Here is a 14,584-nt window from a genome sequence, read left to right as displayed (position 1 = left end):
TTTAAGAATGACATAAATTTGAGAAATTGTTCACAGCTAGGCTGAGAGTCAGAACACAAAAGTTTGCCCATCCAAAGATCAGGACAAATAATCCATTTTACAGACAGTGTTTATGGAAACAAGAATCTGAATGAAATTCACAAATGATTTTAATGGCTACTGAAGAATGGGATTCAGCAAACAACAGATGCATCTGTCCAGCTGTATGTTTTTGTAAATAATGCTTTATTGAAACACAGCCATGCTCACTGGTTTACATTTTGTATGTGACTATTTCCATGTGCCAATAGCCAAACTCAGTTGTTGAGCTGAAATCATTCTGCTTGGAAGGATTAAAGTATCTACTCCATGTCCCTTTATAGAAAAGATTTGCTGAGTCTTGCTACAGTATATTCTGCTAATGGAAATACTGATATTAGGCTAGAACAAAATAGAAAATTAGTATTTTATAATCATTATAATTATGTCCTTTGATTCATTGTAAAATTGACATTTTATAACTTTAAAGGTGCCTTCATATTCATTATCTCATTTGAATGTTGAAACAATCCCATGACACATGAAAAAAACTATAAAGAACCTTCTTCTGGAGATCCAGCTCTGAGAGCTGAAGTGTGTCTCAAGGGCATGATGATAAGTCTATGTGCTCTTCTGTGTGCTCTTCTGCTAGGATGAGGTCAGACAGATGCTGCCAATTTGCTTCTCTTGACAGCTGCTCAGCAAACAAAGTGAGGAGGCCAGGGAAGGGCCAGGTTGAGAAGCTGTGGAGAGTGCCATGTGTGTTCCCTGCGCTGTGCGGAGCAGCAGCCGCCCTTTGCCACCCATGGACGGGAAGTTGCCATTAGTGCACAGGTTTTCTTCCAGACAGGGGCTGCTGGGTCCACAGGACACAACCAAGTCCTATCTGGCAACACAGCATTCAAGGCAGAAGACACTTCCCTAGTCACTGCTGTGACTGAACAGGTGCTTGATGTTCATCCTCAGTTCACAGTATAGGTGACAGCTATTTTGACTTACACAGAAGACAGATTCCAGGATCAGCTAGCCTGAGTTCAAATCCCAGCTCTAGCACATATTGTCTGTGGATTCTTTGTGAGTTTCTAGACCTCCGGCTGCTTCTGTTGACTCAGCTGTAAAATGAATCTAATAATAATACCTACCTCTCAAGGTAGGGGCGAATGACTTAGAACAGAAGTGGTGCTAGCAGTTGTTTCCAGCAATCATCACTGTCCACACCTGCTCTGGCTGGTGGCATGTGCATGCTGGAAGGCCACTTTTTAAACTTGCATATGGAACTTGGTGACTTCATATCCAAGGGTATGCCTGATTGTTGCCTGTCATTGCCCATCTGTCATCTTCAAGGTTGGGAAGAAAGGAGAATTTAGAAAATTCCACTCCATAGACCTGCAGCAGCACACACTATCTGTAAGATACTAGTGGCCTCAGCTTTAGAGACACATCGCACTGCCCTGGAAAGATGGCTCCAAGCCAGTGCAAGGTCATGGGGAAAGCTGAGAACTCTTGCCATGTGATGTTTTCTTGAAGAAATAAGAGAAACTGTACTTTTATAAATGGTCTTAACTTCCATGTTTAGAACAAGAGAAAGTTGACTTGAAGTCCATCACAGGAATTTAAACAGAAGCAACCAAACCAACAAAACAACCAGCCAAACAAAAAAGGCAATTTGTGCCTTTTCAGGATTTGTAAAATAGACTAGAACAGAAAGGCATAGAGCAGCTCTGAGCAAAGCTTGAGTGAATCCGAATACACAGGAGCTGTTGAGAGCCAAATGCCAGAACCCATCATGCAGTGTTCCAGAACAGGCCAAATCCAGGAGCTGTCACCGAGGTCAGAGGTCAGAGGCTAGAAGGAGTGTTAATGGGGGCAGTTATCAGATTTACTCAGGCTACAGTTCTGAACATCATAATGTTCTTTTTTCATTAGGAATCATATCAAGCAATGAAATTTCCAAGGTGTTATGTGGAGCTGGGACATGAAGTTATGAAAAACTACATGTATACAGTGGTCTGAGGAGAAGGGAGGGAGGGAAAGCAATGAGCCATTTGCTAGTAGCTGGGTGTGGTGGCACATTCTTGTAGTTTTATAACTCAGGAGAGGAGGCAGGGCTTAAAGGAAAGGCCAGGCTAGAATTGGACCACTGTGGGGAGGTACTAATTGTAACACCCCAGGCAAAAGTAAAGGAAGGTGCATCTACGCCTGATTAGCTGGGAAGCAGACTCCGTGTGGTATTGTTAGAACTGGGAGCAGATGACTGGTTTCCTGTTGTTCTTAGAAGAGAAATAGTGTGTAGAGATTAAAGTGATGCTGTCCGAACAAGTTCAAAAGAGTGTACTGATCCCTGGAACGTGACAGTGTTTGCTCTGTAAAGCTGTTCCACAGCTCCTGGTCTTTCACAATTCAAGGGTTTTGTGTGCCCCAGTGACAGCTCTGTTATCTCTAATAACAAAATAGCAGAGACTCTACAAACTGCCCCCTTTCCCATTTTGCTTGAGTACTAGGAAGCTCAAAACAAACTTTTCTGTCTCTGGTATCTGTTAGTAATTGTTGTTTATTTTACCTTGACACAATTAATCCTAATAGCATATGTAATTTGCCAACCAATTTAGGTATTTTATAAATTTTTTTAAGTGAGTCAAACCTCTCATAGTTTGTCTTCCTTTTGTGTGGTGGTTTAGGACACATTTGGAGCTAGCTAAACAAGCAAATGCTTCTAGGTCAGCTCTCTTTTCTTTGTCTAAAATAAAAATACCCCACACTGTGTGGACCCTGGCTGTATACGGTGGCCTGAGGGTTTGCTATGCACTGAATGACAAAGGGTCTCAGGAAACTTCCAGTGAGTGGAGAGGGAAACTAATGAACCATGAGGCCCTTCCAGGCCTGGATCCTCTGAATGAGCCAGCCCCCCTCAAAGAAGGGCACAAATGTGAGAGTAGACAGGGCAAGTCTGCTTGCTTGGTGTGTGTTTGTTTTTCCTGAGTGGCAGGGAGATACGTTTACCACAAGTATTACAACACAGACCAAGCATGGCCATGGGACAAATGGATGAGGCAATGAGTGGCATGACCTTGATATTTTTACCTACATTGACAACTCAACCTGTGAAGGGCAGAGTTTCTACAAACAGAAGAAACAAACTGAACCACCGAGGAGCTGCAGCATCGTGCTCAGTAATGGTCCTTTGGGGACTTTCACACAGGGTTGCAGGCTAGAGCATCTTCCCAGAGACCATGAGTAAGAGACATGCCCAATAATTGCTTCTGTGAAAGCCTCGCTCAGGCCTTGCCTGAAATTTTAGCCTACTGGTCTAAGGGAAAACTCAGAAATGTTCCATTGTAGTGCTTTCCAGATAAGTCTATAATACCTCCGGCTCACAAAAACACAGGCAACAACATTGTTGTGCCAACAACATTGACTCCAGGTATCCCAACATCCAGTTCATATTTTATTTATTGAACATATTTTATATGAATGTACATTATGTGTATTGTGTGTCCTGTATGCATGTATATTATATATTTGACTAAATATATGGATGTATAATATATTACTAAATATATTATATATATATCATTCTGGATGCCTGATTACTGGCTGAACATATGTGTTATGTATATGCTTGGTATATGTGTGTATCTTCAATGAGTGGCATATATTTCATATGTACATTCATAGATACAGAGATTAGTTTACATACATATATATGCACATATATACATATATGACGTAAATGTCTCCCATTGATTGTTTCTCTGGAGGACACTCATAGTCACTGTTAACTTTTTCTGTCTGGGATAATAGGTCTGGTTACCCCAGGCCCTGCTAGAGGACAGGGATGCTCTGCCCATATACAAAGTGATCACTGTTGACTGCCTCACCCACCAGATAGGAGACCACCTGCTTCAGATGGCATCAGGACACAGTTATGCTTCCTTCCTGGCATGGCCAGGTGCCACTGTCTCCGCAGCCATCGGCTCTATACCTGCTTGGGACCAAGCTGTATTTCTGGTGCTCATCCCTTTGGAGTTGGAAACCTGGATGGTGAGCCTTCAGTGACAGGGCCTGGGCCAACCAGACCCACTTCTAAGAGACTGCACTGCTAGGCTCTGACACGCGGCATGTGGCTGTCTACAGGGTCACAAAGTTATTTCTTTGTCAAATTTATACCTGAACGAAAAGTGACTGTTAGGAAGATCCTAGAAAGACGGTGCCTGAGGAAGCCTAAGCACACGGAGTTTGGGCAGGTAGAGAAGCCTGGTGCAGCTGTCGCAAAGCCTGGTCTATCTGATTTGGACAGGAGTTTTAAGAGTGAAGGAGTCACTTAAGCTGTATGCTTTCTAATACAGTGGTGTGATTTTGATGACGTAGTGGAATTTGGGAAGGCACAGGTTCATTGTCTTCTCATCAAGGACTTACTCCTAGCTGCTCTGGGTTTTATTGGTCTAAAATCATGAATGAGCTCCCATGGTGGACCTTCTGATCTGAGTCAGGATTTAAGCTTGTAACTCTGGTGGCGTTTATGGCTGTGCTAGGTTTGCTAAGTAGCATTAAAGTTGGGAATTTTGGGAGTGAGGAGGGTGTATGTGTGTGTGTGTGTGTGTGTGTGCGCGCGTGTGTGTATATGCGTGCGCACTGATAGTTACCATTTACCAGATGAAGGGCAGGTTTGTTTTCCCAGGCAATCTGTATGGCCTCATCCCTCGTAGATCAAAATTGTTAATTAAATGCTGCAAATGGTTGTTTCTCTGGGCCAGGCCACAAGTAAAGTTCAGGGGTGACTACATTTATGTTCTTCCTGGCTTCTAATTCTCACCTGATAAAGTAAGATAAGACAGCTGTGCGTTTATCGGGGCATTTGCGCGCTGAGGGCCGTTCTAGGATCACAGACTCCCAGAACTCTTTTATGCTCCTTAGAGTGTCTGTGCTGTTTCTCCCGGAGGAAACATAGAATAATTGAGGGTGGAAACAGCTTAACCCCAAGCAGTAAAAATCACTGACATGGGAAATGAAGAGGGAAAAGGGCTATCTTTAGTAAGGAAGCGGCTACATGCTTTAGTGGGTTCTGTGTGTGTAGTTGTTGAAAGGACTGCTTTCAGCCTAAAGAAAACCTGACCCAGTGAATACAGCTGATTTTTACATGTTCCTATAAGCCTTTCAGAAAACAGAGTAATTACAGCTACTCACTAGAAGAAACTTGGTGTTCTTTAAAAGGAAGTAACATAGTCCCAGATTTGCAGAGAGAAAGACAGAGACAGAGAAACAGACATGCACCACGCACCCTTACAGGCTTACAGCTCCTCTCTCAATTACTGGGTGCTGCGGAGCAGCCCCAAGAGGTATGGAAAATGCAGTCTGTGGTTTCTTCTTTTGCATGGTGCCCTCCAAGTTCTGTAAACAGTAGAAGTGTTTCTGTAGGTCCCACCCTTGAACTATCAGCTAGGAATGTGCTAAGGCAGGGAAATCTCTGCTTGAACGGGTGCCTGGGAGCTGAACATGGCATGGGCTCCATGGTCCGGGAAACCTCACATCCAGCTCATTTTCACATATTGTACCTGAGTGGGTGGGGCTGCTCTTATACTCATTTTTCATCTCTGGCTGTCCAGTGTGCATAGTTCACATTCCCTCTTCCAGAATCTGCAGGTCCCTGGAGTTGGAGCATTTACTATTGCAACTGCCACCTTCATCTTCGAAACACATTTTCATTCCACTTGTCCAGTGACTGCAGGATGCTGTTATTTAAAAAAAGAAAAACAAAAAACAAGTGGCAGCCCAGCCCAGCCCAGCCCAGCCCAGCCCAGTGCAGCCCAGCCCAGCCCAGCCAGCACTTTCTATCCAGCTGAACACAGCCATTGGCTGTTAAGGAATGAAACTCTAGGATAATTTTTAGATTTGCTGCCCGAGCAGGTACCGTTCTAGAGCTGAGGGCTTTTTGTTGTTGTTTGGGGGTTTTGTGTTTTCCCTGCTGTTTAAAATGTCCAAATCCTCTCGCTCGGCTAGATCCTTCTTTGCTAACGCAGCTTCTAAGCTGCCGTCCTCTAAGAAGGATGATTTTAGCAGCAAGCAAAAGAAAACGAGCTTAGGTGAGAAGACAGAGAGGACTGGCAGTGAAGGAAACTTGGCGAAGCAGCAGCAGGTGCAGCCTGTGGCAACTCCGGCTCAGAGGAAAGCCGCTGCTCACAAAGGTAAGGCTGCAGTCAGCTGCCTAAAACTTCCTGCTTGGACTGTGCCAGGTAATTGACAAGGAAGCCGCGGGGACGCGGCTTAGCTCTGTTTGTGTGCATGTGCCCTTTCCTAGCACCCGGAGTGTACTGTAAAATAACCAATCATTAGGGCAGCGGAAGTGATGGTGCTTTGATTAATTAAAGAATAAGAAAAACTGGGTGGAGAGTGTCATTTCTCTTTCAGATTAAAGTTTATTTTTGCAGTCTGTACTCTTTGGTTCTGTGATCATGCCTGCATATGGTTCTTATTGCTTATCTAAATGGAAAGAAATAGAGAAAGTGTCCTAAAGCCGTGTCATTAATTAGATGAGGAACTTGTGCATGTTTACTTATTGGTAGTTCCTGTTTAAGATGATGCATCTCTGAAAAACCTATCTAACAATGTAGTTCTTTGCCAAGTGAGCCAAAACTTCCTGCCAGCCCTGTCACCTGGATAAGCCCACTCAGGAGCATGTTAGAGTGTGCCCCTCGGCAGGACTACTGTTGACTATTTGACCTGGAATTGAAAAATCTTTCACCGAGCCTGTCCTCTTCCTCTTCCTTTGGCAAGGCAACCGCGCCAGGGGGAAGTGATCAAAAACCTGGCAAGTGAGTCCCTGTCCTATGCAGTTCCTATTTCCCTTCCTAGAAGACCCACATGAAGCCAAAGCTGCCCATCTGCTAAATCTTTTTAGGGAGCCTAGGTACGGTTTGTGCATGGTCCTTGGTTGATGATGAGTCTCAGCAAGCACCTTTGGGCCCTGGTTAGTTGGCTCTTTTGGTCTTCTCGTGGAGCCCCTGTCACCTCCAGGTCTTTTTCTCTTTCCTCCCACTTTTCCACAACACTCCCTACTCATCACCCAATGTTTGGCTGTGAGTCTCAGCATCTGTTTTGAGGCGCTACTGGGTAGAGTTTCTCAGAGGACAACTCTGACAGGCTCCTGTCTGCAAGTGTAGCAGAGTATCCTTCACAGTGTTAGGGGTTGACGCTCTGCTATAGGCTGGGTCTTTGGTTGGGCCAGGCATTGGTTTGGTATTCCCTCAATCTCTGCTTTATCTGCTCTATCTTTATCCCTGCATATCTTGTAGGCAGGGTAAATTTGGCGTCAAAGTTTTTGTGGGTGGGTTGGAGTTTCTCTCCCTCTGTTAAGAAACTTGATGAGCTGGGATGGATGGGAAAGGGAGCTCCCCTTTTCTGAGGAATAGGCAAGAGTTGAGGGGGGAGAGAGCAAGGGAAAATGGAACTGGGAGGGGAGGAGGGATGGGGTTACAACCAGAATGTAAAGTGAATAAAAATAAATTTTAAAAAAAGAAATTAAAGTCTAAACATGAAACAAAAAATACAAGTCACTTTGAGGTTTTATATAGTATAGTTAATAATATAATAAAAATCTTCTAAGAGAGTATATTTAATGTGCTTTTACCACACTAAAATGTGATTGTATCAGATAATAGATAGATTAATTTGTTTGACTACAGGAATAATTTTCCTATAAATATGTAGTTTTCTTTAAATATGTATAATAAAGTATCTATGTTTTGTTCTAAAAAATGTTTAACTACTGAGAACTTTATTTTAGTATGAATAATCACAGAGGGTAATTAAATTGTATTTTTAAAATGCAGTATCAATTTCTCCCATATTTATCAAGAACTATACATTAAAATTTCTTAGAAGCATTTTACAATTCTTATTTTATATGTTTTGAACTCTCATCTAACAATATAATAACTTCATCCTGGAAGAAAAAGTTTATATTTCATGCAAAGAAATAAATTCATTTTACAATTTCAATCCTGTCCTCTTCTGTTTAAAACTATTAGAAAGAATCCACAATGATACATTATTGTGTTATGTGCTACTTCAAAGATGCAAATGTCTTTCTGGGTATGAATTCATTTTTCCTTGCCTTTGTAGTTGTTTGTCCATTTGAGCAATAAAGTATTTTTATAAAAGCTAGAGGCAAAAGACGTTGAGAAAAGTAGTGCATAAAACTAACACAGAAAGACTTGAAAGTTTTTACGGAAGTTTAAAGAGATTGAATTTTGGCTACTCAACAAGGATCCTCTGTTGTTAAAACCATAAACATTTAATGAAAAGGACTGTCAACCTGTCCCACCTCCAGAATGTACCAACATTTATGGCGTAATCACTATGCCTCTGTAACATAGGCAGGGGAGACCTTTACACAGAGTCTGAGCCAGGTGCTTTGTCCAAAGGTTATTGATCATCCTGATCCTCTTCTGGCCAATTTGAGGATGCTCCTGAATATACTTTGTGGGTGAAACCAACGTTTGATAGCAGTTGTCTGGGGAGATTTGTTTTAAAAGTCCTTAAAACCAAGAATTTTTATCACAGTACAAGATCGATACAGAAAATGATATTTTTATTTTAAAAAAACTAGAGGAAGATTATAAATTTATAAAGTGGTATTTCCTTTGTACCCCTGAGGGAGGATGAGAAAAGTTAACACCATAAAGTTTTGACATTGACAGCAGAACTGGGTTATTTTGGAAGACATGATGGAATGCACATGTATCTTTGCTTTTAATCAGAATTCTTTTCAAAAGCAACCCCTTGTCCTAGCTTATCATTGCTGCAATGAAACACCACCACCAAAAGCAATCTGGGGAGGAAAGGGTTTATTTTGCTTACACTCTCACATCGTAGTCTATCATTGAAGGAAATCAGGGCAAAAAACTAGAGGCAGAAGTTGATGTTGAGGCAATGGAGGGATGCTGCTTACTGACTTGCGCTTCATGGCTTGCTCAGCCTGCTTTCCTCTAGAACCCAGGAGCACCTGTGCAGACTCACAGTGAGCTGGTTACTCCCGTATCCATCACTAATTAGGAAAATGCCCTATAGGTTTGCCTACAGCCACATCTTAGCGAGGCCTTTTCTCAGTTGAGGTGTCAAGTTGACATAAACTAGCTGGCACACCTTCGGATCATATAGTCTTCATAGGCACTCTAGTTGGAGAGCAGGAAAAATTCTGTCTTGTAACATGGCTGTGTCAGTTTTTCACTGAAGTCTGTATCATGTGATTAAGAAATCCAAGGCCAGAGAGATGGCTCATAGGTAAAGGTCTTCCCACCAAGCCAGCTGTCCTCAGTTCTGCCCCTACTCCTACCAGAGACCCACATGGTAGAAAGAAAGAACTAATGGAAGTTTTGCCCCACTTCTGCTGATACACATGCGCGCACACACACCCACACACCATAAACAGATATATGGATGGGTAGATAAATAGATGATGGATAGGTAGGTAGGTGGGTAGGTAGGTGGGTAGATGTAAAGACAAAGAAGTCCTGGACCTGGAAGCAAGTGATCAAGCACTGGCCTGGCATGTGAATCCCTGGATTCAAAGTGTAGCACTACAAAAAGAAAATCAAACCAAGGCCAGGCATAGTGATACACACCTATAATTCCAGCATTTGGGAGGCTGAAGCAGAAGGATTGCCACAAGTTTGAGGCAAGCATGAATTAAATAGTGATCTGCAGGCTAGCCAGACCCTGTCTCAAAGTAACAAGCAACAATGTCAGAAATACCACTGGGTATGAGTTTCAGTTGAGCTATGGCCTTGCTGACCTCACTGAGGTATTGGTGTTACAATTTAGAAAGTTAGATGCTTTGTGCCATGAATGTAACTTGGTCTTTGTTACATGTCTGGTTTCTTGTTAACCAAGTGCAATTTTAATTTGTTTAAATTCAGTGTCTCACTTAATGTATTTCACAAATTACAGCAGGACTTCACCTTCATCTGCTTTCAATGTCCCCTCCCCTCCTCTTCAAAGTCATACTATATGTTTTTATTTCACATCAAAGTATTTATGTCATGTGTTATGGCATAACCAGATCTTCTACAGTTTATCTATTGACAACTTCTAAACATTGGAAATGAAGTATATACCTAAGATGACCTCATAAATATTTTCATCCCTAATGCAAGAAACCTGATGTTATCATTTCCTCTTGTGGTTTTAAAATCTTAGTCTTCTTCTCTGTGGGACATTTCAAATTTCTCTGAGGAAAGAAGTGCCTTTCTGCCCAAAATGTGTTTCTCAATTTTCTTCTGACATTTTGCCTGCTCTTTCCTGCCCAATTTCTAGAACATTGAACAGGTATCTCTTTCTCCCTTCATTTCATTGCATCACAGTCCCCAGAAACATCAGAAAGAAAGCCAAATGGGGGTGTAGGGAGATGGTCTGAATGTTTGCATGTCCCAAAATTATCTTTGTTCTCTTTAAATGGCCTCATGATATTTTGAGTGGGTATGGATTTCTAGATCTAATGAATAGCCCTGTGTCACTCACACATCCGTAACTTTCTTTGTAGGTAATGCTTTTGCTCTCTCTTTCAAAGCTTTCAAGATCTCCTCTTTATTCTTGATGTTTCAGAACAACGTTCTTGAAGTATTTGAAATGATCAGGTTTAGCCACTTTAAGTAGATTTTTGATGGGTTCTTTTAAGTTCAAGGGTGTCCTCAGCTCAAACTATCTGGCTAATTCTTAGGTGATTTATCTTTCTTCCTTTCTGTGAGCTCTAGGAGTCAGCTGTTGTTCTGTGATGTTTATCTTTACTTTACTTACTGTTTTGTTTTGTTTTGTTTTGTTTTTCAAGACAGGGTTTCTCTGTGTAGCCTTGGCTGTCCTGGAACTCACTCTGAAGACAAGACTGGCCTTGAACTCAGAGATCCACTTGCCTTTGTCTCCCTGAGTGCTAGGATTAAAGGCATGTACCACCATGCCCAGCTTTCACTTACATTGTAAATTAACATTTTATCTTGATTTTATTTTCCAACTCTTCTAATATAATTATGATCATTATGTGCGAATTCTTCAAGAGTATTGTCACTCTAATTTTGAGAGCACAATACATGGTGTTACTTTATGTGCCTGTGAGGTATTCATTTAACATAGTTTTCATTGCCTATTCTACTTTGAGGGTACTATGCAAATCAGCTACAACAACCTGATTAACCATATCTCTGCGACACTGGTGTGCTTTTCATTCCCAACCAATGATCCAGATTGACCCCTGGAATAGAAGACCCAAACTATCAGTCATTCTTAGGACCTAAGATTCTCCCATGAAGAATTTCCACCATGATGAAATCCACCAAATGGAAGATAAGTGTTAAAGTTTACCTTGATACAAGCCAGGTTCTTCCAGGTCAGGGTGTGAGTCAGTGTCTGAGACTATAAACATCTCTTGATAAGCTGTGTTCTCTTCTATAAACGGCATCATCCTGGTTTCATAAGTTGATCAATTCTTCTTTTAATTTATTTATTTATTCACTTTTCATCCCGATTGTAGCCTCCTCCCTCCTCTCCTCCCAGTCCCACCCCTTCTCCTTCCCCTTCCCCCATTCTGCCTCCCTTATTTCTTAGAATCCTCCCTCCTCCCTTAACCATCCAGTACAGCTCATCAAGTTACATCAGGATTGAGCATATCATCTTCTCCTGTGGTCTTGCAAGGCAGCCCTGTCAGTAGGGAGATGAGAAAGCAGGCAACAGAGTCCACGTCAGAGTCAGCCCTGGCTCCCCTTACTAGGGAACCCACATGAAGCCTGAGCTGTCCATCTGTTAAATCTATACAGGGGGCCTTGGTCCTGTCTATGCATGGTCCTTGGTTGGTGCTTTAGTCTCCACAAATCCCTCTGGGCCCTGGTTAGTTGGCTTTCTTGTTCTTCTTGTGGAGCTCCTGTCACCTCCAGGTCCTCCTATCTATCCTCACTTTACATCAGACTCCCTATGCTTTGCCCAATGTTTGGCTCTTATTTCATTGTGTGGTGCTAGAAATTTAGTTCTGGAGCAGGGGCTGTCTCTGACTCCATTGCCTGCCTTTGGATCCCTGTCCCCTAACTGGGCTGCTGTGCCTAGCCTGAGTCAAAGAAGATGGCCCTAGTCCTACTGCATCTTGATGGGCCAAGGCAGATTGACATACATACAAGGCCTCTCCTTCTCTGAGGAGAAAAAGAAAGGAGAAAGGGATGGGAGAGGGGAGAAGGAAGGACTAGGAGAAGAAGAGGAAGGGGAAGCTGCAATCAAGATATAGAATAAATAAATTAATTAAATAATGGAAAAAAAGAGAAAGAAATTGAAACCTGACCAAGGTAATGCTAAGTAAGTGCTCTATTGCTGAGCTGCACTTCAGCCCTTGATTTGTTAGTTTACTATAACTATTTTTTATTAAGGTATATGCATGCAGCATGATATACGCCATGGCAAATGTATGGAGATCAAAGGACTACATTGTGGAGTCAGTTCTCCTATCAACCTTTCCAAGGATCAAACTCATTGTCATCAGATTCCTGAAGGCAAGCACTTTACCCACTGAGCCATCTCATTGGGTCAAGCTCTTTTTATTTATTTTGAATAGCTGAGAGAAAAACAAATTTAAATCATCCTTAAAAGTAGACATGAATACCAGCAAGACTGATTTGAAGAAATAGCTTCCCTTCTTTCACACACTTTCTGTGATGAAAAAGATGGTGGTAACATCTAATCTCTTGAGTTGTACCACTATGGCTGGCACAATTGTAAGCAGCCTCAGGGAACTCTATGACTTAGTGCTATTACTGTACTTGTTTTTGCAGATTAGGAAATTGACACAAAAAGTCTGAGGTAATTTCTCAAAAGCATTAGCCAGGAAGTCATAGAACCAGAATTCTAATTCCATGAGGTTTTTTTTTATTAAAATATAATTGCACTATTTGACCATCCTCCATATATCCTCCCTCACTCCCCCTCAAATCCATAGCCTCCTTTTCTTTAATTGTTATTGTTCCATATGTATGTATCTATACTTAAATATATAAATATATCATGTTGAGTTAATTTATTGTTGCTTATCTGTATATGGTTTCAGGGCATACCACTTGGTATTGGAAAGCCAGTTAGGGGAATCATCTTTGGGGATGACTAATTCTCCCTCTCTCATCAGACATTAGTTGCCTATAGTTGCTTTTTTTTCATTTTTTTTTATTAGTTACAGTTTGTTCACTTTGTATGCCAGCTGTAACCCCCTCCCCATCCCCGATCAACCCCACCCTCTCTCTCTCTCTTCTTCTCCTATGCCCCTCCCCCAGTCCAATGATAGGGGAGGTTCTCCTCTCCTTCCCTCTGACCACAGTCTATCAGGTCTCATCAGGACTGGCTTCATTGTATTCTTCTGTTTCCTGGTAAAGCTGCTCTCCTCTCAGGTGGAGGTGATCAAGGAGCCAGCCCATGAGTTCATGTCAGAGATGGTCCCTTTTCCTACTATTGGAGAACCCTCTTGGATACTGAGTGTGTTGGGCTACTTCTGTGCAGGGGTTCTAAGTTATCTCCATGCATGGTCCTTGTTTGGAGTATCAGTCTCAAAAAAGACCCCTGTACCCAGATTTTTTGATTCTATTTCCCCCCTTGTGGAGCTCCTGTCCCCTGCAGGTCTTTCTGTCTCCCCCTTCTTTCCCTGCACTCTGCCCAAAGTTTGGCTATACATCTCAGCATATGTTTTGATACACTGTTGGATGGAGGCTTTCAGAGGCCCTCTGTGGTAGGCTCCTGTCCTGTTCCCTGTTTTCTCCCTCTTCTGATTCTGTCTGATTTGGCTTTCTGAATGAAGATTGAGCATCTTACCCAGGGTCCTCCTTCTTGATTAGCTTCCTTAGGTGTACAGATTTTAGTATGATTATCCTATATTATATATTTAATATCTACTTATAAGTGAATATATACCCTGTGTGTCTCTCTGCTTCTGGGATACCTCACTCAGGATGATCTTTTCTAGAGCCTACCATTAGCCTGAAAATTTCATGATTTCTTTGTTTTTAATTGCTGAATAGTATTCCACTTGCCAAAACTGAATCAAGAACAGGTAAATCAATGAAATAGTCCTATATCCCCTAAGGAAATAGGATGGGAAAAAGTCTCCCATCCAAAAAAAAGCCCAGGGCCAGATTGTTTCAGCACAGAATTCTACCAGACCTTCAAAGAAGAGCTAACTCCAATACTCTTCAAACTACTTCACAAAATAAAAACAGAAGGAACATTACCAAACTCATTCTATGAAGCCACAGTCACCTTGGTACCTAAACCTCACAAAGACCCAACAAAGAAAGAGAATTTCAGGCCAATCTCTCTTATGAACATTGATGTGAAAATACTCAATAAAATATTTGCAAACCAAATCCAAGAACATGTCAAAGATATCATCCAGTATGACCAAGTAGGCTTCATCCCAGGTATGCAGGGGTGGCTTAATATATGGATATTCATCAATGTGATTCACCATATAAACAAACTGAAAGAAAAAGATCACATATGATCTCCTTAGATGCTGAAAAAGCATTTGATAAAATTCAACATTCATTTATGTTTA

The 14,584-nt window shown here is 41.8% G+C and overlaps 1 protein-coding gene across 1 annotated transcript in view; it reads left to right on the top strand.

The window, feature by feature from the left end:
- Positions 1-6,131: 6,131 nt before the first annotated feature.
- The window catches only part of Kiaa1217 (KIAA1217 ortholog), a 456,742-nt gene continuing 448,289 nt past the window's right edge, over positions 6,132-14,584 (top strand). The window contains exon 1 of the mRNA XM_055593725.1: positions 6,132-6,200. The gene's annotated coding sequence lies outside the window, so the exon portion shown is untranslated. The remainder of the gene's footprint in view (positions 6,201-14,584) is intronic.

The sequence above is a fragment of the Psammomys obesus genome, unplaced genomic scaffold, assembly GCF_907164565.1.
Source record: "Psammomys obesus unplaced genomic scaffold, mPsaObe1.curated_primary_1811, whole genome shotgun sequence".
Taxonomy (NCBI): domain Eukaryota; kingdom Metazoa; phylum Chordata; class Mammalia; order Rodentia; family Muridae; genus Psammomys; species Psammomys obesus.
The sequence above is the reverse complement of the archived record's forward strand: the minus strand, read 5'-3'. Positions and strand labels throughout refer to the sequence as shown.